General features: G+C 48.9%; 1 long non-coding RNA gene across 2 annotated transcripts in view; it reads left to right on the top strand.

Moving 5' to 3' along the window:
* The first annotated feature begins 10,612 nt into the window (after positions 1 to 10,612).
* Positions 10,613 to 22,805, top strand: part of LOC127484654 (uncharacterized) — a 37,308-nt gene continuing 25,115 nt past the window's right edge. The window contains exon 1 of one of the 2 annotated variants that reach the window (XR_007911804.2): positions 10,613 to 11,566. This is a non-coding gene — a long non-coding RNA (uncharacterized lncRNA). The remainder of the gene's footprint in view (positions 11,567 to 22,805) is intronic. The other variant, XR_011384859.1, reaches the window with a different exon arrangement.

Here is a 22,805-nt window from a genome sequence, read left to right as displayed (position 1 = left end):
TGTGTGTCACTCTGCCTTTCAAATATATAGATCTTTTTAAAAATGCATCTGCATGATTTCACCGAGTTGAGAAGGAGTGAAAAAAGTTTCTAGGCGGAGGAACAGGCATGAGCAAAGTGTGGAGGCTCCAACCAGAGAACAGTGGACAGTTTGTTGTGGCTGAAGTACATCAGATTTGGTAGAGACTGGAAAGACAATGGGCATGACAAGGATATGAGGCCAGAAGTCAGCGTGTGAAAAGCAATGTGCACCATTTTAAGGGATTTAGACTTGTAAGGAATGGGGATGGAGCACAATTTTGTAGGTAAAGGAGGGACACTTAATAGATGTGTTTTGAAAAGATAAATCTGGGGGCCAGCTTTGTGGCATGGCAGGTAAAGCCACACCTGTGATGCCAGCATGCCATATGGATGTCGGTTCATGTCCTAGGTGCTCTACTTCCGATGAGCTTCTTGCTAATAGCCTGGGAAAAGCAGCGGAAGGTGGCCCAAGTTGTTGGGCCCCTGCCATCCACATGGGAAACCGGGATGAAACTCCTGGCTCCTGGCTTCAGCCTGGTCCAGCCCGGGCCATTGCAGCCATTTATGCAGTAAATCAGCAGATTAGAAGGCCTCTCTCTCTCTCTCCCTCTCTCTCTCTCTCTATCTCTATCTCTATCTCTATCTCTATCTCTCCCTCTGTATAACTCTTAAAATAAATAAATACATCTTTTAAAAACAAAGATAAGCATGTGACAATGTGGCTTGGAGGAGTTTAAGATAGGGAACTATTTAAAGTACACTAGTAAGTCACAGAGAAAATTGTTCTTAGACAGGGACGGGGTTCTGGACTGGACAGAATCAGTTGTTGAGATTCAGTTGAAGAGGAGCTGAGGTCAGCAAGATTTGCTGTCCTCTGGATGTGTGAGGTGCAGGGAAAGGAGAAGAAAAGGTGACCTCAAGGGTTCAATTTCAGGCACTTGGGTGGACTTTTGTTCCATGAATTCCGATTTGAAACACAAGAAGAGGGTAGGTGTCTGGGAATCTGAAAGGGGGGGGGGGGTCAAAAACTTTGTAGAAAACTGCAATGAAGAGATAACGCAAGTTGTCCATGAACTTTCTGAAGTTCCTTGTATTCCAGGTTCACTTTTAACCACAAGTAGTTTCAGGAGTCCCAGAGTTACACAGTCTTCCACGTTTCATAGAGCCCCATGCCCTACTCTACCCTACTCCACCCACCCCTCCATTTTTCTTTCTGGTTTTAACATTCACTTATTTATTTTAAAGGCAGAGTTACAGAGAGGGAAAGGGAGAGGTGGGGTGTAGGGATGGAGGGAGAGAGAGAGATCTTCCATCCATTCACTATTTCACTCCTCTAAATGACTGCCAGCAGCCAGGGCTGGGCCAAGCCAAAGCCAGGAACCAGGAGCTTCACTCAGGTCTCCCGCATGGGCTCAAGGGCCCAAGCATTTGGGCCATCTTCAGTTGCTTTCCCGGGTGCACCAGAAGGGAGCTGGATGGGAAGTAGAGCAGCTGGGACTGGATGCCAGTGCTACAGGCAACAACTTAACTCACTGTGCCACAGCACTGGTCCCTATGACTTAACTCACTGTGCCACAGCACTGGTCCCTATCCCATTTTTCTACCTGCCCTCACCTAAGAGCAAACCGAGGGATAGGCAAACATCTAAATTTCTATCTAAATAACTCATTTACCTCTTAGCTGGGGTGGGGTGGGGGGCAGGGCATGTGCTCTGGTTTGGATATGGTGTGAGTCCCCCACGGTTCCTGTGTTGATAGCTCACTCCTCAGTGTGGTGATGTTGGAAGGTGGGGCTTAGTAGAAGGTTCTGAGGCAACCGAGGGGGATCCTTTGAGGAGAGTCAATATTTCTCCCGGGACCCTGGTTTCAGTCTGACTTTCTGTCTGGTGACGTTACTTCCTCCTCACATACACACACACACTGACACCGTGATGTCATTGCCATTAGGTCCTCACCAGAGCCTGAACCAATGAGGCCCCGATCTTGGACTTCCAACCTCCAACACCAAATGAAGAGCTCAGTGAACCTCCTTTTGTCACGAGTACCTGACTCCAGGTATTGCATGAGAGTAACTAGAAACAGTGTACGTATGCAAGGTCTCCTGGGCTTTGCAAGGCGTCATTGCATCCCCCAGTGCAGGAACTCCGTCCCTTCCCGCATCCTCTTCTTCACTACAGCACCTCCCCAGCCCCACTGGAGTCAGGGAGGATCCCAAACGGACAGGAAAGGAGGAGCACACTTCTGAGCCGCCCTAGAGAGCAGCTGGAAGCTGCCTCTGCTGTGTAGACAACAGTGCCCTCTCTGAGTCTGCCTCTCAAGGAGTGGTCCCCAGAAAGCAAAGGTTCTCTAAATCAAGAAATGTGTCTCCAGAAGCTTTCTTCTCTCCAGGGCTCTAGACACCTTGATGCAAAGGGCCAATCCCCCCACCTGAACCCTGGTGCTGGAGAGAGCCAAGTTCTCTCTCTCCCGGAGGCCTTTCCTGTCATTCTCAGGGAGTCTGCCACTTGAACAGACTCCTGTAGGGACTAGGCCAAGGCCCCAGGAAATGCAGGTCCAGGAGGAAGCTGATACATCACTGGTCCTTTCTCAAGGTCAGGGTCTCAGTATGGTTCCTGCTGGTATGTGCTCATCTATAATGGAAGACTCTCCTCCTTAGTAGACTTAGTAGACTCAACTCCTCACTTATACTAACACCAAGCAACTGGCACATGGTAAGATCTGGGAAATTAGGTTTATAAATTTTATAAATATAAGACTTTTGAAATACTAGTGGATGATCTTTTCTCCTATCATCCATCTACTTCACCTTACATTCAGATAGTCAGGCGGCCGGCTCTGTGGCACAGTGGGTTAAAGCCCTGCCTGAAGTGCCGGCATCCCATATGGGTACCGGTTCGAGTCCTGGCTGCTCCTCTTCCCACCCAGCTCTCTGCTGTGGCCTGGGAAAGCAGCAGAAGATGGCCCAAGTCCTTGGGCCCCTGCACCCACGTGGGAGACCTAGAAGAAGCTCCTGGCTCCTGGCTTCGGAGCTCTAGCCATTGTGGCCATCTGGGGGGTGAACCATCAGATGGAAGACCCCACTCTCTGTCTCTCTATCTCTGTCTCTCTCTGTCTCTGTCTCTGTCTCTCTCTCTGCTTCTCCTTCTCTCTGTGTGTAACTCTGACTTTCAAATAAATAAAATAAATCTAAAAAAAAAAAAAAAAAAGAAGATAGGCCAGTTAGCATTCATTTTCTCAGGAAAGAGATACAATAGCAGTAAGCAGGAAGTGGAAAAATAAACAAGAGCTCTGTCAGATTTTTGGAGTTTAAAGCCAAACCTTTGGAAATAAGATAGGATTTGTGTCACAGGTGAAAAAATATATCAGTAAGTTAAATATTCCCTAAGCATAGTGGGGGGCAACAGGATGCCGGGAAAGATAAGGATCCCAGTAAACTGTGGCTTTGCATTTATTGTTGGATTCCAAAGAAAAGTGAAGAGGGAAGAAAACAATTGAAACTTAGTTTTCCACAGAAATGAGGAAGACACCGACATTTAGAGGGAGCAAAAATATGAGATAGCAATGTCTACAAACGTTTCCTCTTTCAGGCTCACCTCCCCTCTTGGAAAATGGGACCCCTTCTTTACCTCCGAAGGCTGAGGTTAGCTTCGTTCTGTCCCCTGGACCCTGGCCTTGCCACATCTGCTACCCAGGCAGAAGAGGTGGTTGGAATTGGGTTACCAAAGTGGGGAGGAGGCAGGTTTCACAATGCCTCAGACCTGGGCTCCTGCCCCCCTCCCCACTCCTTCCTCATACCCGGCTACCTGGGTTGACTGGACAGCACGTCCAGTGCAGCCTATTAATATTGTCATCTGTGATGATCTATGATCCTGAATCCAGGTCTTCCCACAGGCGCCGTGCCCAGAACAGATCCTGAGAGCTTCCTGTGGGTGGACCAGACAACGAGCCAGCTATCAGTGGTGAATATGGGCTCAAAACTCATCCTGCCATAGAATCAGACCTTTTTTGCCCCAGCAGGGGGTCTGTAGTATCTCAGTATCCCCTCTTGTTTTCAGGTGCTGGGCGACTGGATTCCTAGGCAACTCTTGTAAACAGCTGCACCCCAAGCCCAGTATGTCCCCCAGTTAACCCTTGATCTAGGCAAAGATGGAATATAGTAGAGGAGCAAGTTGTCCTGGGCACCAAAACAACTCTCACAGTGGTGAATGGAGTTTTGTTCTTTTTCTTGTTTTGTTTACCTGAAGCTCTTTCATTTTCTAAAAAAAAAAAAAAAAAAAAAAAAAAAAACCTTTAAAAAGCTATTCCTGACACTGGCATCTCACCAGTGCTGGAGTGCTGGTTCCAGTCCCAGCTGCTCCACTTCCAATTTAATTTCTGTTAATGAGCCTGGGAAGGCAACAGATGATGGCCAGAGTACCTGGGTCCTTGCTACCCTTGTGGAAGACCCGGATGGAGTTCCGGTTCCTGGCTGCGGCTTGCTCCTGTCCTGGCTGTTGCTGGCATCTGGGGAGTAACCAGTAGATGGAAGGTAGCTCCCTCTCTCTCTGTCACTCTGCCTTTTGGGTACATAAATAGGTGTTAAAATATAAAAAAGAAATTCCTTTACCCCTATACCAGGTGATGTTGAGTAATTTGCCTCCAACCTGATGATGACCCGGATGGGACTTAGCTGGCAAGACTTCAGAAATCAAGAAGCCATTATGCTCTTAAAACTGTATATATGAAATGCAAGAAATTTGTTCCCCTTATATAAGGTTAAAAATTCTTGAAGAAATTAAGAAGTCATAAAAGTGTAGGTGGTGTAGCACAGGCTCCGAACCTGGATATTCACACTAGTCCTGCTCTTCGTTAGCTGTCTAATATTAAGCAAATTTGCTTCCCAGCTCCACTCCCACATCTGTAAAATGAGCAAAATTAATATCGGATTTAATAAGATTGCAGTGGCCATCACACGAGGTAACTCTCCCAGTGTGCCTGGTGCTATCACCGATGCAACCTCACAATTATTAGGCAGCTGCTCTGGGGACACATGCCTTTGATTCCTGCATGACTCTCCCTCTCCTAGGAGGGGTGTGGTTCCTCTGCACCCATCTGTTCCTGCCGCATAACTGTCCTCGTGGTGATCCAATTCACTCCTCTGTAAATGACATGCATTAAAAGTGACTATTATTAAAAATGAACTGTGCATGGATTTCAAAAAATCCTTCACATCAAGATAAGCTTATCTTTTAATTCCATTTTCCCAAGAGCTTTTTGAAGCACCCTTGTTCAGTTATTTATCTGGGGGTTTGATCCCTTACCTGGTAACCTTGCCCAACCAGAACCCAGCCCAGCACCTGGAAAAAAGTGACAAGGGCCTAAGAGCTGTCACAGCAGGCATTACAAGGTCCAACTGTCCTAGCTCACATTAAGTGGGGAACAAAAGTTTCCTATGTTCAGAAGAAAAAGTTGATGACTTTGAAACCAGAGATGAATTCAGTTCTAGTCCTATCACTTAGAAGTTGTGTGACCTTGAAAAGTTGGCTTCCCTTTGAGGATTAGTTTCTGAAATTTAAATTAATGTAACAGGGTGTGAGGCGGATTCGAGAGTGTTCCAGCTCATGGAAGCTCTCTAACAGGCAGGGTTTGCCACGGGCATTTGGTGCAGTGGGTAAAGCCACCACTTGGGGGGCCCATGTCCCATATCAGAGTGCCTGGTTCAAGTCTTGGCTCCTCCACTTCTGATCCAACTTCCTGCTATTGTGCACTATGAGAGACAGCAGGTGGTGGCTCAAGTGCTGTTGGGCCCCTGCCACCCATGTGGGAGACCCTGCTGGGGTCTGACACAGCCCTGGCTGTTGCAAGCATTTGGGAGTTGAACCATCAGATGGAAGATCTCTCTGTGTCTGCCTCTGTCTCTCTGCCTTTTAAATAAAAATTTATTAAAAATCATCAGAGCTATTACAATTTCTGTACAGGCCAGACAATGCCAAGCTTTGCAAATAAGCTTGGTTCCCTCATCACCGCAGGTGCAAGTTTGAGCAGGTGGGGGAAGTCACCAGAGAGCAGTGGTTCTCCGCTCTGGCTGCACACCAGGAGCACCCAGGGAGCTTTCCTACCTCCATTGCCCCTCAACACTCCAGACAAACTACGAACTACGTACGTCAAGGCTTGGGTTGGGTGGGGTGGGGTGGGGGTGAGCATGTTTTTTGAATGCTCCCACTGGAATCCAACATGCAGTCAAAATTGAGAACCACTGAGCTGCTTCTCCAATAATAATGTGCATATTTAATACATGGGAAACTTATTAAATGCCGACCCTGACCGAGAAGACCTGGGATGCCAGGATGTGGTGGAGCCCAGAGTCCCAGTTCCTAAGATACTGATGCCCTGAGTGACAGGCACCAAGGGCAGAATTGCAGTCATCAGAAAAATAGAACAGCTAAGAGCCTGGCCTTTGGAGAAGAGACAGAAAAATTATAAAACGCTGTCTTGAGCTCCCGAATCAGTGTGTCTGGGAGGACCATTTGCAGAAGGGGCGACGCAGCCCTGTACATCAAAGCAGTCCCTGCGAGCGCCCCTGTGTCGCAAAGGCCAAGTTGATGATCATGATTATGGCCCTGAATCCCTGGGAGAAAAAGTTACACCGTGTGTAGCAGCAATTGTTCAGGAGGACCAGGAAATATACTTTGTTTTTTTATTTAATGAATGCATTTTTACATAGATACAACTTTAGGAATACAGTGGTTCTTTGCCCTATACCCCCCACCCCGCTCCCATCCCACCTCCCATTCCCTCTCCCATCTCCTTCTTCATTATGGATCATTTTTAGTATGACTTTATATACAGAGGACCAACTCTATGCTAATCATAGACTCCAACAATTTGCCCCCACGCCCACACACAACATACAGAGTACAGTTTGGGGGAGAGAATTTGCAGTCGATTCTCATATTACAATTCAATAGGGACAGAGGTCCTCCCTGGGGAGCAAGTGCACAGTGACTACTGTTGTTCCTTTAACAATTAACACTCTTTTTTTTTATGACGTCAGTGATCATCTGAGGCTCTTGCCATGGGCTGCCAGGGCTATGGAGGCCTTTTGTGACCACAGACTCCGTCGGTATTTGGACACGGCCATAAGCCGAGTGGATGTTCTCCTCTCCCTTCAGAGAAGAGTGTCTCCTTCTTTGATGACCCTTCCTTTCCTCTGAGGTCTCACAGAGATCCTCGTGTAGGATATTTTTTGTCACAGTGTCTTGTCTTCAGGAAATATACTTGCAGGTGTCATGGTGTTTGGGCTGCCATAATGAAGGCCCATAGGCCGGCTGGCTCATAAAACCCCCAAACTTCTCAGAGTTCTGAAGGCTGGAGCCTGAGATCAGGCTGCCAGCATAGCTGGGTTCTGGTGATGGCCGCCTTCTGGGTTGCATCCTGCGGAGTTCTTTTTGCATGCTCACAGGGTGGAGAGAATGAGAGCTTCCTACAGGAGCACTCATCCCATTCACGAGGGCTCCATCTTTATGACCTAATTATCTCCCAAAGAGCCTACCTCATGACATCACTTCCTCTTTTTTTTTATTTTTTTTTTTATTTTTTTTGACAGGCAGAGTGGACAGTGAGAGAGAGAGAGAGACAGAGAGAAAGATCTTCCTTTGCCGTTGGTTCACTCTCCAATGGCCGGCGCAGCCGGCGCACTGGGGCCAGCGCACCGCGCTGATCCAATGGCAGGAGCCAGGTGCTTCTCCTGGTCTCCCATGGGGTGCAGGGCCCAAGCACTTGGGCCATCCTCCACTGCACTCCTGGGCCACAGCAGAGAGCTGGCCTGGAAGAGGGGCAACCAGGACAGAATCCGGCGCCCCGACCAGGACTAGAACCTGGGGTGCCGGCGCCGCAAGGCGGAGGATTAGCCTAGTGAGCCGCGGCGCTGGCCCAACATCACTTCCAACACACAACTTTTAGTGCATGAACATTGAGTCAGTCCATTGTAGCGATATACATTTTGGAGACTCTTGGAAGGAAATGTAAGAGGTAAGCTTCAGAGAGATTTTCCTGTAAGAAAGAATCATATGTCTCCTTGATGATGGCTACTCAAGTCCGCTGTCACTCAAGAGGCAGCTGACTGTTCAGCTTTAGTCATGAACGAGAGTGGACAGCATTACTACTCCCAATTTTCCACTCTCCTATTCCCATAAAAATATGATAGTTTCCAGCCCATTGAGACTGGGAGCAGCTACATGACTTTCAGGTGCAACAGTGTGAGCAGATTCAGGATGACACGTGGAAGGTTCCAGAGCCATCCCAAGGTTTCTCCCTGCCACAAGACTCAAATCAGAATACTCCTTCGTCCCGGAACCAGGATACAGACCTAAGTGGGCTTTGCAGCTGACATGCACGAGAGTGAAATATGCCCAGCATCAAGCTGTTGGGAGTATTCGTTACCACAGCATAACCTGATGAAGACTGGCCAATGTGTAACCGGAAAAAAACTCAGAACACAGAGAAGCTGCCCACGCCCCCCCCCCCCCCCCAGGGGCTAAGGCATGAAACTATGAGGGGCCAGCTCTGTGGCGCAGCGGGTTAAAGCCCTGGCCTGAAGCGCCAGCATCCCATATGGGCGCCGGTTCTAGTCCTGGCTGCTCCTCTTCCCATCCAGCTCTCTGCTATGGCCTGGGAAAGCAGTAGAAGATGGCCCAAGTGCTTGGGTCCCTGCACCCTCGTGGGAGACCCAGAAGAAGCTCCTGGCTCCTGGCTTCGGATCGGCACAGCTCTGGCCGTTGCGGCCATCTGGGGAGTGAACCAGCAGAAGAAAGACCTCTCTCTCTGGCTCTACCTCTCTCTGTAACTCTGTCTTTCAGGTAAATAAAATAAATCTTAAAAAAAGAAAGAAAGAAAGAAAAAGAAACAATGTGAATGGTACCATCAGGGAACCTGGCTCAAGCTACGAGAGGGCTTCAAAAAGTTCATGGAAAACATGTTCACTTTAACATTTCAATATAAAAATTACTGAGATATCCCACATTGTTTACTCACGCTAAGTGTTTAAAATCCAGTGCACATTTTTATACTTAATAGCACATCTTTAGTGCTCAACAGCCACGCGCAGGCAGAGCAATTCCAGGTTTATTGTTTTTATCCTTTCACATTTAGAGGTACGTTCCACTGGAAACTGATTTATGATTGCAGTGTGGGATAGGAGTCCAACTAAGCATCCGATCAAGCCGGCACCATCTCTCGCAAAGAAAGTCCTCTGCTCCTGCTGCGGTGCTGCCTTGGTCTGATGGGCGAGTCTGCCTCAGGACCCTGTCCACGCCACTGGTCTGTCAGCGCTTGAACCACTTCCACACCATCTTAGCTACTGTAATTTTTATATTATGTTTTGACACCTAGAAGGGAATAATTTCCCCTTAAGGGAGTCTTGGCTATTCTTGCATTTCCATAAAAATTATAATTAGCTTGTCAAGTTCCCAGGAAAGATCTGTTGGGATTTTGATTAAGATTGTATTCAGTCCGGCACCGCGGCTCACTAGGCTAATCCTCCGCCTTGCGGCGCCGGCACACCGGCTTCTAGTCCCAGTCAGGGCGCCGGATTCTGTCCCAGTTGCCCCTCTTCCAGGCCAGCTCTCTGCTGTGGCCAGGGAGTGCAGTGGAGGATGGCCCAAGTGCTTGGGCCCTGCACCCGCATGGGAGACCAGGAGAAGCACCTGGCTCCTGCCATTGGATCAGCGCAGTGTGCCGGCCGCAGCGGCCATTGGAGGGTGAACCAACGGCAAAGGAAGACCTTTTTCTCTGTCTCTCTCTCTCTCTCTCTCACTGTCCACTCTGCCTGTCAAAAAAAAAAAAAAAAAAAAAAAAGATTGTATTCAGGCTCCGGCACCGTGGCTCACTTGGTTAATCCTTCGCCTGCGGCGCCGGCATCCCATATGGGCACCGGTTCTAGTCCCAGCTGCCCCTCTTCCGGTCCAGCTCTCTGCTGTGGCCTGGGAAGGCAGTGGAGGATGGCCCAAGTGTGTGGGTCCTGCACCCGCATGGGAGACCAGGAGGAAGCACCTGGCTCCTGGCTTCGGATCAGCGTAGCTCCGGCCGTAGTGGCCATTTGGGGGGTGAACCAACGGAAGGAAGACCTTTCTCTCTGTCTCTCTCTCTCTCTCACTGTCTAACTCTGTCAAAAAAATTAAAAAAAAAAAAACCTGAAAAACAAAACAAAACAAAAAAGATTGTATTCAGTCTATCTACCAGTTTGAGGAAAGCATTCAAAAATACGTCATCTGTTCACCTGACGCTATCACCGGGGTAGGACCTGGACATGTTGCCTCCCAAACTCCGCTGCCTCTGACAACATTCTTGGGGAAGAGGGAGGTTCAACCTTCAGAGCTTAGATGAGAACGAATACAGGGTGTGTTCCCCTTCAAGGGGCCAGTGCTGTGGCATAGCAGGTAAGCCACCACCAGCAGTGCCGACATCCCATGTGCGCGCCGGTTTATATCCCTGCTGCTCCACTTCCGATCCAGCTCTCTGCTGGGAAAGCAGTAGAAGATGGCCCAAGTCCTTGGGCCCCTGCACCCATGTGGGAGACCCGAGAGAAGCTCCTGGCTCCTGGCTTCAGATCAGCTCAGCTCTGGCCGTTGCGGCCATCTGGGGAGTGAACCAGTAGATGGAGGACCTCTCTGTCTTTCTCTGCCTCTACCTCTCTGCAACTCTGCCTTTCAAATAAATAAATCTTTAAAAAGAAAAAAAGGAAAGAAAAGAAGAAAGACCTTGGAGTTGGGGATGGGTCAGAGAGAAAAGAAGGCAGGGAGGAAAAGATGAAGGAGGGAAGAGAGAGAGAGAGAGATGGAGGAGAAAGAAGACCACCAGCCTTGGACTCTCTCTGTAGCAGGGTCCTTGTGCCTTGTGTGGATTCTCAGAGGTACCCCTCTTGCACTCACTCTAGCCCAGGGAAGACCAACGGGACTCACACTGTTAGAGACCAGAGAAGGTGGCTGTCGCACCTCTGCCTTCTTTCCCGTCTGCGTCGCGGGCACCGCTGCTCCGCGGTTACCCACGGAACTCCACCGAGAAGCCAGTTAGGAATGTGGGGGCTCAGGCAGTCTGGGGAGACGGACAGCCTGTCTGGGACAAGGACATGGTCCTAGGCAGCTGAAGAGGATTCGCAAGACAAGGATGAAGGCAAAGCACAGATAGCAATGAGAGAGGCGGGGTCTGGAAGGTGGTCCTGTAAGCAAGCCAGGCCACACCTGGGGCCCAGTCAGCCTGCCACCGTCCGGCGCTCCCCACACTCACCGGGCCCGGCTGCTGGACTCCCAGTCCATCCGCTTCTGAGCTCTGCCAGGACTGTCCCAGTAGGCGGGAAAGCATCCCAGCTGGGTGATGCCTGTGAGTCCTCGGGCCTGGCTTCGGGAGGCTGCCTGGGGGCCAGGACTGGAGAACAGGGGACTAGTTCGAAGGGCTGGGAGGAGGAGTGGGGGCCAAGAGAGTGGAGTAGCAGAAGAGGCGAGCGAACCGGACTGGGCGCCTGGCAGCAGCTCTGGAGGGAGCAGCGGCTCTGGAGGCCTTGGAGGCTGGCTGGTGAGCAGGGCCATCCCCGCGCAGAGGCGGGAGGTGGGTGGGGCGGAAAGCTGACCGGGGTTGCTTCTGCTGGAGAGGGGGCTCAGGGCTGCTCCCAGCAGGAGCGAGTGGAGGAAGGTGGGTTGGATGACGAGGAGAACCTGGAGATCTTGAAGGAACAGAAGGAGCAGGCGGGGGCTGGGGCTGGGGAGGGGGACCAGGAGGACGGGGGTGCTGAGGTTGAGGTGGGAAAATCGGAGGTAGCTTTCTTGTCATTTTTTCTGAAGGATGCTTCTGGTCACTCAGCTTGCCAAAGCGAGTCAACGAGAGCAAGTGGGCAGGCCGCAGGCCTACACCCGCTTTTATCTCGAAGACCCCGCCCCATCATTGCATCACTGAGCGCTCATTGTGATGCGCACATGCCCCTCCCCTGCGGAGTGCCTGCGGACCCCACCCTCCAGGGCCGTGGTCCAGGTGTCTGGGTTGAAGAATGGAGAGAAGCTAGGAGGCTTTGACATCAGCCCCTGTCCTTGGGATAATGTGGAGTCTTGCTCCTCAGTAGGGGAGGGTGGACCAAAGGGCTGGGATGGAGCTGGGGGCGGGGGCCCAGGAGAGCGGTTGTGCAGCAGGAATTGGAGAAGTCAAGGGCAACGTCTTGGTCTCTTGCCAAAGTTCTTTAGTGTCATTTGCATCACTGCGTGAATACAAAGGAAGAGAGGCGATGGATGGCCATTTTACCAAGGAGGGGGGGACACTGCTGACCACACAGAGAACTGCTATAGGCGGGCAGTGGGTGGCAAGGTGGTGGGATTAGATCTTGGGCGGAAAGGAGGGGGACCCACGAGAGGAAGTACAGAGGGGCCCAGAGGGCTGGCGAGCAGCAAGGCGCCTCCGATGGCCCGGGGCAAGAGCGGTCCCGCAGAGTGTCCTTTGTGGAGCTCACCTGTGACTCCCGGGGTCCCCTGGTTTGTTGCCTGACTCAACTTGAATCGTCACAGCTGGCAGGGTGGGTGCTCAGGGGCTGGATTTGGACTGTGGTGCTCTCTCAAGTTCTCATAGCCAAAACCGCTTTGATTAGATATCACGTTCTTGGGGCATACTTTCTTCTCCGCTGAGATCTCTTGGGATGGATTGTCCCATTGTACCCTCTGAAAAAGTCTGAGGCCAACGTGATATTTTTCCTTTATAGGAGATTTTTCTTTGGACCCTTCAAAGGAGATTGAACAGTATGATTATTTTTTATTTATACTTAATAGCACAGACCTCTTTGTTGATCTCCTATATCAGTGTTTACTAACACGTTGAGTTGTATCACCTTTCAATCCTTAAAGTTAATGCTTGTTTGTTCTTTTTTTTACCTTGTTCACTACTTTTTGGAATATTAATGTTTCTTGCATACATTCAGTTTAGTCCCCAAAGATGCAAATTGATTGCTTGTATTGGTCTTTGTGCTGCACATCTGTCATTTCTTTATCATTCTTCCAAATTCTTTGTTCATTTGCATTTCAATTGCTTAATTTTTCATTATAACTTCCTTGTCTGTTGATACGGTTTTAGCAATGTCTGGCCTATTTTATATTTTTCTTACATATCTTTCTAGAGTTCTGTCAGCTCGTATATCATTTCCTGGTATTGTCACATCATGTATTTTTTTTTAAATTTTGTGGTAATGATTTTTTTAAAGATTTTATTTATTTATTTGAAAGTCAGAGTTACACAGAGAGAGAGAGAAGGAAAGGCATAGAGAGACAGAGAGAGAGAGGTCTTCCATCCGCTGCTGGTTCACTCCCCTCGATGGCCGCAATGACTGGAGCTGTGCCAATCTGAAGCCAGGAGCCAGGAGCTTCTTCCAGGTCTCCACGCGGGTGCAGGGGCCCAAGTGCTTGAACCATCTTCTACTGCTTTCCCAGGCCATAACAGAGAGCTGGATGGGAAGGGGAGCAGCCGGGACTCGAACCAGTGCCCATATGGGATGCTGGTACTGAAGGCGCTGGCTTTACCTACTACGCCACAGCACCAGCCCCACACATCATGTATTTCAATCACAGCATCTATTTCACGAACTTTTCAATCTCTGTTTTGAGCTCCGTTATTGTTTCATTAGGCACATTGAGTTTTATGGCCGTGAAATGCTATCTTTACACTGTATTGACTACGCGTGTTGGCGACATGCGTGAGCCCCCTGAGAGTAGGAGTCCTATCTCACTCTTCTGCTTCAGCTAGCAGCACTCTGGAAAGGCTCATCAGAGACGTCTCTTCAAGCCTGTACTCACGCCTTCACAAGTGAAAGCATTGTCGCTCACAAAGGGCACGCCTGTTATAAATTACGCGTCATGGAACCAGGCTGTGGCTTGGCCTTCAACCTCGCAGGCATGGATAGTCCACCCTAGGTTGCCCCAGAGAGCCAAGGCAGACCCATTCTACCGTATGTGGGTAGATCTCTGACTTCGGGAGCGAAATCTGAACCCATGTGTCTGTGGTTCTGAGCTGCTCAGTCTTGGCGATAGTGACATTGGGGGCTAGAGAATTCGTTGTCTGTCGTTGTGCACTGTGCTGTCTCCTGCACTGTTGTGTGTCTAACAGCAGCTCTGGCTTCTACCCACCTGGTGCCAATAACAGTCTTTCCTCTGACCTCTCCCCCACCAGTTGTGACAGTGAAAAATGTTTACAGTTCTGAGCTTTCTCTTTCCTGGTGTCATTATTCATAAGAGTTCCTCTCTGGTTTCTCCCCCCCTACACCAACCTTAAAGTGCTATTTCATCTCCCCGCATGAAGTGCTCTAGGAGCCCCACACTGCCCAGGGTGGAGTCCTGGATTCCTGTCGTGGCTTAAGGAGCCTTGATAAAGCAGTCCAGCCTTCTCTTCCCAGCTTCTCTCCTAATTCCATCTCAGACACGCACTCTCAGATAGCCCCATGGCGTTATTCTGTTCTCCAAACACACCGCACGTACTGACATCACCTAGACCTTGCTTGCCTGTGTTTAAGATTCTGACCTCTCCCCATATGGAATATTTCACAGCACCCTACAGGCTCAACCCAAACGTCAGTCTCCTGGGAAAACGGGGCTGCTAACTCTTCAGAGCCCCAGCACTTAGTGCAGTTCTCGCTGAGCATCCTAAGAATTTGGAAATGCTTATCTTCCCGAAAAAAATTCCCCCTTGACTCCACACGCCTTCTCACCAGCACAAGACCTGACCCAGAGGAGACACTGAATAAGCGTGGACTGGAAGCCAGACAGTGAAGGTGCCAAGGCAGTTGGTGCCTGCTCTCTCGGGAGACAGAAGGCACGTGGGTGTGCGAGTGTAGAGTCTGTAGCTGAGAAAGCTGGCTGGGCCCCTACAAACCCTCACAGGTCACTTGGGAATATCAGAAGCAGTACCAAAGAGAGAGAGTGGCAGGAGAGTGAAAGGGGCAAGGGGAGTGGGCTTGGAATTACAGGGGGAATTAAAGACGTGTGGGAGGAGGTCTTCAGCAGGAGTGTGGAGCAGGTGAAATAAATGGGGAAAAGAGCAGATTTCAGATCGATTGCTCCAAGCCAGGCACATCCTAAAATGCTTCCCACTTAACTCAGCCTGTCTTCAGGACAGTCCTATGATGGAGGTTCTGTTTTACTGATCAAAGGCCTGCAGGCCCAGAGAAGGATTTGAAACATGCAGAAAGTCACACCTGCCTCGTGCCAGCGTGTAAACCAGGAGGCTAACCCACGTGGTCCAGTGATAACCCAGGGAGGACATGACCAAGGAGGGCTCAGGGGGAGCAGGCAGGGCTCATGCCGGGTTGGGAGTTCCACTTCTACACAGGTGCTGGAGTTCAGACTTGCACTACAGATCTTGCAGCATTCAAAGGCACAGGAAGCTTACTCGGAAGTTGCCAGAGTTAATCTCCTGGGAATCAGGACTACTGGGAGTGGGGTTCCAGGAAAGCCCCTCAGACTCTTGCCCCATCTCTCATACACAGAGCCCAGCAGTAGATAAGATGGGGATGGGAACTGGGGCAGAGACCCCATCCTCTCCTCTGAGCCATTCCTCTCCTCTGAGCCCTCACTGCTCACGAATCCGCATTTTTGTGTCCCTTCTTGCCTGTGCCCCTTGCTCTGTGCTGTCTTCCCTGCTTTTTGTTTACGTTTCTCCATCCAACTGCGTCTCCCTCTCCCCTCTCTGGCTGGGGTGCACATCTCTCTCAAGGTACTTGCGGATGCCAAGGCACGCAAGAAGAGGGAGGAGCTGTTGTCAGAGAGAGGCTGAAGCCACTAGACTCTCCCATCTTACTCAGGTTTGGAAAAGGGCACAAGGGATGGTAGATGGGAGACGGGGAAGCAGGGTAAAACAACACAGGGTAGAGGCCAGGAGGAGATCTGCAAGGAGATCTGAACGCTGGTTGGAATTTGAGGAGTGGCTTGGAATGAAAGTCACTGGAATCCCTTACAGAGGGGAGTGCAGGCGCCTGGCACCCAGATGCCTGCAGTGGAGTGACTCTCCCCATTGCAATCCCCAGGGGAAGTAGGGCTGGGTGCGTTTGGAGCCTTTGATTCCTTCCATTCCCCTTCCATTCCTTCTGCTTCTTGCCCTCTAAACACCCCATGCTCTTTCCCACAGTCTACACCATATTATGTAAGGTCATGGTGAGAAGGGTCATTTTTTTTTTAATCAAAACTGCTCCTAGAATATGCTCTTGGAGGAGGGGGGAAGCAGGGAGATGGGCGTCATGGAGAGAGGTTGCTAGAATGCTCCAGGCATTAGACATCAGGAGCAGGTGAATTTAGGCATAGAGAAGTCATAGAAGATGGCAGAGTGCCTCCCTCTTCTGGTTGGACTAAACCTACGCAGATCACCCGCGTCGTGTCTTCAGTCCAGGTTGACATTGCTGCCTCCCTGACATATCATCTCACCAGTCTGCCTGCTAGAGACTGGGGAATTGGAGACTGGGGCACCAGCATGGCCAGTCTTGCAAGAGCCTTCTTCCTGGTCATGTCCCCAAGTCTCCTGTGCCTCCTTTTTTATGAGGACATTAATCCATCATGAAGACACCCATCATGGTGATCTAATCTAATTGTAATTACCTCCCAAAGGCCTCGGTTCCTGTCACCCCGTCAAGCGTTAGGGTTTCCACAAACATGGACAAATATGCCGTCCAAAACACATGTGGTTGCCTCTTTTCAGCCTGACCCTGTCAATACAAACAGGAAAATCATTGCCTCCCAGGAAAGTCCTTCCTGTCTGTGAATAGCTCTAAGCGACAGAAAATTTTCTCTAGTCAAGTCAAAGCTTGTCACCCTGATACAATTTATACCGAATCTAAATTGGTATGAATTCATATTCCTTAACAAAGTCCTTCCGGCATTTCTGTAGACAGACTTCTGTAACCCCTCTAGATTAAATTTTCACCAATTGCTTAAATTTATTCTTTCACCATCACAATATATCTTCCTACTTGCAACAGCTTGTCTATGCATCCTGCTAAGAGGAGAGTCCCAGATGTAGATTCTGCATTCCAAATGTGTTCCTTTTCACTAGAGAGGACGGGTGTCAGTCACCACTCCATATCCTGCCAACGTGGCTCCAGGATGGAAGATCTCTCTCTCTCTCTCTCTCTCCCTCCTCTCTCTCTCTCCAACTCTGCTCTTCAAACAATAAAATACATACATCTTTAAAAAATTTTTTTAAAAAGAAACCTGCTTGCATTTATGTCTCCCTTAGTTTATGGTATACTGTTTAGCAAGACTAAATATATGCAATGCATAGAACCTGTTTTAAAAGAACAAGGAAGAAGCCTCCTTCACAGAGTTCCTAGTTTGGGAAGGATTCCATTCATGGGAAAAACATGGATTTTTGAAGACACGTGCTCTGTGGGTGGGCTTTTGGTGTAGTGGTTAAAACACAAGTTAGAGCATCCATGTCCCACCTCAGAGTGTCTGGGCTTAGCTACCTGGTTCTGCCTCGATTCCAGCGGTCTGTTTATGGACGCCCTAGGGAGGCAGCAGATAATGGCTTAAGTGATTGGGTTCCTTAAGTAATGAGAGCCTGGCTTAAGTTTCTGGCTCCTGGCTTCAGCTAGATCATTGTGGACATATGGAGAGCGAACCGAAAGATAGGGTCTCTGTCTCTGTCTCTCTCTCTGTCTCTCTCTCTCCCTCCTTCTCCCTCCTCTCTTTCAAACAAAAAAATAAATACGATTTAAAAAAAAAAAAGAAAGGGAAAGCATTAAAGTCAGAAAATCAGTTCAGGACCTAATGACTTAGGTCTCTTACTTCTTCATTTGATGGAGCAAGCAATTTTAGCTTGGCAGACACTCCAGCTGAGAAGAATATTTCTTTGTTTCTCAAGCTACCAGAGGGAAGAGTCTTGCAAAATCGTTTTTCTTTCCCTTCTCTGCGTGTCAAACCCACTATAAAGCTTGGGGCCATCTCTCTACTCTAGAGAAAAGGAAAGCATTTACAAAGAAGACGTGTCCGCACACATACACACAGAACACAAGACCAATTACAGCCCTCAATAGGGGAGAGTTTGTTTCTGTCCCAGACAAAAAGCCTGGCTGTCAACCAGCTTCCTGCAGACAAGGAGCCAAATCAGAGTCCCAGGGATACGGGAACTGAAGAGTCAGTTGGAATTTCACATCCGCCAGCTCATCCTCTGCCGTCTTTCTCCAGGCTCCTGTCACGAGGGCACCAGATAGAATGGCCCCAGGAACACAGAACTCTCCTGGTACCTGTAAAAGGCATCTGATGGCTCAGAGCAATCAGAAATACAGGACACAGCCGAATTCTTCTCCAGTTATAGAGCCACTTACCCCCCACCCCGTGCACTTCTCATTCTTTCCCTACTTTTCTATGTATTTCTACAATACTCAAAATATTACTAATCTTAAGACTTAAAAGAAAGATTCTCCTCCAACTATATTGCTGTCTCAGCACGTTGGTACCACATTACTGAGGCATCTACAGTAGAGGCTGGGCAGGACCCAGCAGGCAGTAATGAGAATCACGGTGAACTTGGGGAGAAGACCTCTAGGGGTCAGCCTTGAGCACTGGGGGGCACTGGGGCACTGGGGCACTGGGGTGGGATGGCAAAGAGGAAGGAAGACCTCACACTGGGTGGAGAGGCCAGTGTTACGGCAGAGGAAAGGGTCATCAGGAGTCTAACCCCAGTTTCTGAGGTTTGCTGGCAGCCACCTCATGCTGGTCCCCCATGGTCCTACGTGTGGACAAGCTAATGAGAAAGCCTGGGCATTCCCTCGGTTAGTGAAGGCAGGAGACTCCAACCAAGCAATACCAGGCCGCGTGAGAACTCACCCCCTCAACACAGTACAAGCCTGAGCCAGTCTCCTCTCCTGACTCCCTCAAACCATGTCACACCTGCTAAGTGCATTGTCAGTTACATAGTCCATCCCTTTTCACACGCTTGTGGTGTGTGCAGCATCAGTCAGTCTCAGAATCCACCCACCTCTGCACAAAACCAGTACAGACCGGCTAGAGGAAGTGCCAGAGAACTTGGAATTGACAGGCATATCTAGGGGACTTCACAAAATACTTGGAAACTGAAACTAACAGATATTATTTTCATGCAAAATTTTTGAAATCCATTCACATGCAGGGTCTCCAAAAGGTTTGTGGAAGTGCATACTATGGAAAGAACTATGCATGGATTTCAAATTTTTCTGCACCAGCATATCTTTTTATTTATTTGAAAGACACAGTTACAGAGAGAGGCAGAGAGAGAGAGAGAGAGAGAGAGAGAGAGAGAGGTCTTCCATCTGTTGGTTCACTCTGCAGATGGCAAAGGCTCCATCATGTTGTAGTTGCTCCAAGGTCTTTGCAGCAAGCATAAGAGATAATTAAAAGTCAAACACCAGCCCAGGTGCACCATGGGTGCTCTGGCCCAGGTGTACCATGTATCACTCTCATTCACTGTCCAATGACCACTGATTCTGTCCAACTGCAAAAGTATGGGACAGTGTGGAACAGCATATGGATATTCAACCTCTGCTGCAGTGGCTGTAGGATTCTAGGCCAGTGTCACAGGCTTGCATCAAGTATGGCTCCATTACACTGATGCTTTGCAATGTCCACAGACAACACCTCCGTGAAGGAGCTGTCATATTCCAGGAATGGCTCAGGGCCCACAAATACAGCAGAACAGAAATGGCTCCAAAGAACTCATCACAACAGGGCAAGACAAACTAAAAGCCCAAAGTCTTTTGACAGTGCAAGAGGAAACACCCAGATAATTTGTGTGTGAGATCTATGAAGCCAACTGACCACGTAACAGTTGAAAATGAGTGATCATCTGATGATTCTTGTATTTCGCCTGGTCCCTTAGTCCAGATGAGAGGACAAAGATATGTTGCCTGAGGAGCTCTTTCTGATGCAATGAAACAGATCCAGATGCAAACTAAACAAGTTGGAGGCAGAGAAAGCATTTGCATTGGCTGCTGGCTGGCTCACTCAAACTCAGCAGTAACAAGATAGTTCCTGCATACTTCCAGTTGAGTTGAAGAACCTTGTTTGTCTTCCACACATCTTGTGCAGCCTTGGTGAATGAGTTCAGTTTCAGGAGAAGGAAAAGAGGGTTGGAATAGGTCCACCTGGAACCTGGGCTGTCATGCTTGGGTCATAGATAATGCATCAGTCTCCCTGCTAAGCCCTGGGATGAGTTCTTCATTGCTGCCTTCATAATTGACATAAAAGGGCCCAGGAGATAAGGAGAAGAAAGGGAAAAAAATGGAGGGATCTTTCAGATAGCAATGGAGTTTTTCTTTAGGCTAAAAGTTCAGCAACTCTTTGTCTTCCAAAAGAGCCACCAGAGAATGTGTTCCAAGTCTAACCTTCTCTTTGCTCTAATGAGTGGCTAGCCCCCCAAAAACAGCTGTCTCACTCGATCGCACCCAGTTAATCAAGATGGCTCCCTGTGTGGCTTCTCTTAGGGAAGGCACTTGTGCCAAGTAGGGGGAGACCTCTCATATGCAGGGCTGTTTAGCATTTGCTGAGGCAGCAGATTCTTGTGTGCCCCTTTCCCCCTCCCACCCATCCTATGTCTACACCCACCCTGCAAAAGAGTCTCGATCCATTAGGAACATAGCTGGAATGCAAGGGCCCTGCTGAGTCCAAAGTCTGAGTCAATACCCTGTCTGACTTGTAGGGCAAACATCTATTAAGAAGTGTGCTAGGATGGGGCCAGCATTGTGGAGCAGTGGGTTAAGCCACTGCCCACAATGCCAGCATCCCATTTAAGTCCCAGATGCACCACCTCCAATCCAGCTCCCTGCTAATGCATCTGGGAAAGCAGTAGAAGATGGTCCAAGTACTTGGGTCCCTACCACCCACATGGATGATCCAGATGGGATTTCTGGCTCCTGGCTTCAGCCTGGCCAAACCCTGGCTGCTGCAGCCATTTGAAGAATGAACCAGTAGATGGAATATTCCTCCCCCCGTCTCTCTGCCTCTCCCCCTCTCTCTGTAACCCTACCTTTCAAATAAACAAATCTTTAATAAAAGAAGTGTGCTAGGAGATTATTCCTTGTAAGGAACAGAAGAGTGAGGAATGACTACTGAATTCTGTAAGGAAACCTTGGTGATCAGAGAAGCCTCTGAGTCCTTCCCGTAGCTAACTGCTTGGTCTTGTCTCCCAGCCTACTCTCTTAAAATCATGTCAGTTTGAAATATGAATAAGAACCTTTTGCGGGACGTTATGGAGGGATTTCCTAATCACACGTGGCTTGTACTCTAGAGTCATGTTTTTCAAAGAATGTGTCCCAGTTACTCCAGTGTTGGCCCATGAGGATGGCAGAGTGTTATGAAGATACGAATGTTCCATGCAGTTCTGATGAGAAGCGATGCCCAGTTCCTTAGACTTTAATTTTTGTGTACAAATGTGAGTTAGTTATTGGTAACATATCAAGCAGGCAATTAAAGTTTGCTGAAAAGTTAAAATTAGGTATTTAGGATCTAAAGTGGACGACTGCTGAAGTTTCTTGAGACTAATTCAGTAGACTAAAATGATTCCGACTTAATCCCACTATTTGTCACATGGTTGGAGCCGGGATACACACAGAGAACTGAAACGGAGGAATGACTGTGTTGCCAACACGGCAACATTGTTGTCTTGAGTGGATCAGGATTTTTTTTTTTTTTTTCATTTAGAGACAGAGAGATAGAGGGAGACACAGAGGGAAAGAGAGAGAGTGCACTTTCATTCACTGTTTCACTTCCCAAATGCCTGGGGCTGGGCTGGGCCAATGCCAGGAGCTGCCAACTCAACCTGGGGCTCCTGTGTGGCTGTAAGGGACCTTACCACTTGAGCCTTCACCTGCTCCTTTCCAGGGTCTGCATTAGCAGGAAGCTGGAATGAGGAGTCGGAGCTGAGACTTGAACCAAGGAACTCCAAGATGGAAAACAGACATCTTAGCTCTTGTCTTAACCTCTAGGCCAAATGCCTTCTCCTCGTGGACCGTAAGGTCCAATTGCGACCATAATGTCCAACTGCTGATGTTTTTGAATGAATTAAGGCATGTGTTGGTCATCTTGTGAAAAGTCATACGGTATCACATTTTTGTGGTTATTATATTCTCCAATACCTTTTTACCAAAAGTTCTTAATGGGACCAAGTCAGACAGATGATCTGCCCACATTTGAAAGCCTGGGGTCCAAAGATGAAAGAAAGGCACGTACAAACAGGTGTGCAAACAGCCAGGTGCCCTATTGGAGGAAGCTTGAGCACCTTGATTTCGGACTTCTAGCTGCCAGAACTATGAGTGAAAGCATTTCTATTATTCCAGATCACCTAATCCGTGGGACTGTATTATGGCAGCCACAGGGAATTACCAGTCTTTGTCTTTTGTAGCCTTTTCCATCTGCCACCACTCCACCAAATGCCAAAACTGTCCTATTTTTTTCCTTAGCCTCCTCAACCCAGAATGCCCTCACTTTTCTGCTGCTCGTCTCTTCGGTCTGGCTCAGCCCCTAGACTTCTCACTCCCAGTGTGTACACACACTCCTTGTTGAGTTCTGCTCTCAAACTCTGCTCCTTTGTGCTGTCTTAGGTCAGCTGCAACGCTCCCAGCGATGACTGTCTAAGGAACTCATTCACTTATTGAGTACCTACTGTGTGTTACACGTAGTTAGGTGCTACCAACAATCCCAGTTGGCCAGCCTCCCCCACCCCCGCCCCCGCCCCCGCCTGTCCCTCCAGCTGTTTTACCATTCTGGTGAATTACTCCACCGTCTTCTACTCGCCCAGGCTGGTGGCCTTGGGTTCATCTTTGAGT

The sequence above is a fragment of the Oryctolagus cuniculus genome, chromosome 20 (assembly GCF_964237555.1).
Source record: "Oryctolagus cuniculus chromosome 20, mOryCun1.1, whole genome shotgun sequence".
NCBI lineage: Eukaryota > Metazoa > Chordata > Mammalia > Lagomorpha > Leporidae > Oryctolagus > Oryctolagus cuniculus.
The sequence above is the reverse complement of the archived record's forward strand: the minus strand, read 5'-3'. Positions and strand labels throughout refer to the sequence as shown.